This window comes from Nematolebias whitei, chromosome 15 (genome assembly GCF_014905685.2).
Source record: "Nematolebias whitei isolate Nwh7 chromosome 15, NemWhi1, whole genome shotgun sequence".
In the NCBI taxonomy this organism is placed as follows: Eukaryota; Metazoa; Chordata; class Actinopteri; order Cyprinodontiformes; family Rivulidae; genus Nematolebias; species Nematolebias whitei.
Genome location: NC_056512.1, coordinates 6499748 through 6501890, shown reverse-complemented (window position 1 = coordinate 6501890; position 2143 = coordinate 6499748). Strand labels below are relative to the sequence as shown.

The 2143-nt window shown below is 47.5% G+C and overlaps 1 protein-coding gene across 1 annotated transcript in view; it reads right to left on the bottom strand.

Annotated features, from left to right (window-relative positions):
- glyr1 (glyoxylate reductase 1 homolog (Arabidopsis)) overlaps window positions 1–2143 on the bottom strand; it is a gene marked incomplete in the record, with an annotated part of 55712 nt that overhangs the window by 49797 nt on the left and 3772 nt on the right.

Here is a 2143-nt window from a genome sequence, read left to right as displayed (position 1 = left end):
CAGCAATGTCATCAGCAGAGGGGAGGGAGAAGACAGAGAAGGGGAGGGAGGGAGGGGGGAGTTCAACATAGATGCTGGGTGCGGTATTAGGTCCAAGGTGTTTATGAATTGAAAGAATCTTTTCACTGAAATAAGACATCAGAGAGTTGCAAAATTCTGTGGAAACCATGTGAGAGGGTAATGAGTTAGGAGATGAGACTGAACGGTTAAGGAGAGAGAACAAAGTCTTTGAATTGCCAACATTGGAACTGATGATGTCAGAGAAGTAGCTGGATTTGGCTTGAGAATACTGTCCTTATACTGGATGACGTGGTTCGCATAGAGTTCCTTGTGAATTGAGAGACCGGATTTCTTATAGAGTCGCTCCAACCTCCGACCTTTGGATTTCAGAGAACGGAGTTCTGGAGTGAACCAGGGTGCAGAGTTGGAGAAGGAGACAGACCGGGTTTTCAGAGGAACAACAGAGTTAAGGATGTTGGTGAGGCTGTTATTGTAGAATGTGACAAGGTCATCTGGGTCAAAAGAATTGAAGGTGAAGAAGGTATTATTAATATGAGACAAAAGAATGTAATGGTTGATATTCTTAATATTACGGAAGGAAAGAGTGCGTTGAGGTTTCTCTGAAGAAAATTTAAGATTGACACTGAATGAAATCATGAGGTGATCAGTAAATGGAAGTTCATCAGAAGAACAGTTAAGAGGAGAGAGTCCAGAGCAGCATAAGTCCAAAGTGTGGCCCTTTATGTGGGTTGGAAAGTTAATGAACTGCTGGAAGCCACAGCTGTCGAGGCAGGATGTGAAGTCTCTGGTGAGGGGGTTGTCTTCATCCATATGAATGTTGGTCTCCAAGCAGAATAATGTTGGGTGAAAGAGCTGAGAGATGGGCGATTAGAGCAGCAAAGTCATTTATAAGTGGCAACAATGGTGGGGGTAGGGCCAGAGAATAGACACAGTGTGCTCAAAGGAGGGAGAGGGAGGTGTGTGAACCAGTGTGACCTTCCAGTTCTTGCGGTGAATTATCGCGAGACCTCCTCCGCGGCCGGACTCGCGGGATTTGGCGATGTAAACAAACCCCGGTGGGGTAGATTAATTCAGGTGGAAAAAGTCATTTTGTTGTTGCCACGTTTGTTAGACAAATAAAATTTAGCTTACGGTCAGATATTAGATCTTGAATAAGCTGACCTTTGCCAGTGAGTGAGCGAACGTTCAGAAGGCCAAACTTTACGGAGGAGGAGTTGGTAGCGACCGGAGCGTTAGATGACCGAGCTAGGCTAGCTAACATGCTACTACTGTTAGTGGCCCGAGTATTGCGGCGTGTAGAATGGTGAGAGTCAGACCAGATGGAGTTTATGGGGTTAGACTTGTCAGCGTGGAGTATACGGCGGGAGCCACGGTGAATGTATCTCTGGCGAGGATGGAAGGCAATGTCCTGAAGAGGGAGCACAGGCGGCACGGCCGGTAGGAAACGAAGGCGAAGGAGCTCGACCACTGAGTAATGGAGAAGGCCAGACGCCGGGTGGTGGATGAGCAGCTGGAGAGTCCAAACCAGAGCAGGCAGCAGGTAAATCCTAATGAACCACATGGTTGATATTGAGACAGATCAGAGTCTTGGTGTAGTGGAAAAGGCAGGAAGGACTGAATAAAACAGAAACAAGAAAAAAGCAAGAAAAAAGAAAAAAAAAAAAAAAAAGCATGACGAGCAGCGGCAGCCAGGATGCACCAGCGTTCGCTCGCCGGAAGTATGTGTGAATACCGTGAGAACCGATCAACAGAGGATGCAATCTCCTCTGAGGTCCACACTGCGCTCAACCACCTGGAGCAGAAAAACTCTTACGTCCGTATGCTCTTTGTGGACTTCACATCCGCCTTCAACTCCATGATCCCCCAAACCCTGATGGACAAACTATCCACACTAGGACTAAGCCCCTCCATCTGCAACTGGGTACTAGACTTTTTAACAAACAGACCACAGTTAGTGAGGATCCACAACCTCTCCTCCTCCACCATAACCCTCAGCACTGGCTCTCCTCAGGGATGTGTGTTGAGCCCCCTCCTGTTTACTCTGCTCACGTATGATTGTGCAGCTACCCATCCAGGCTGTCACATTGTAAAGTTTGCAGATGATACAGCGGTGGTGGGATGC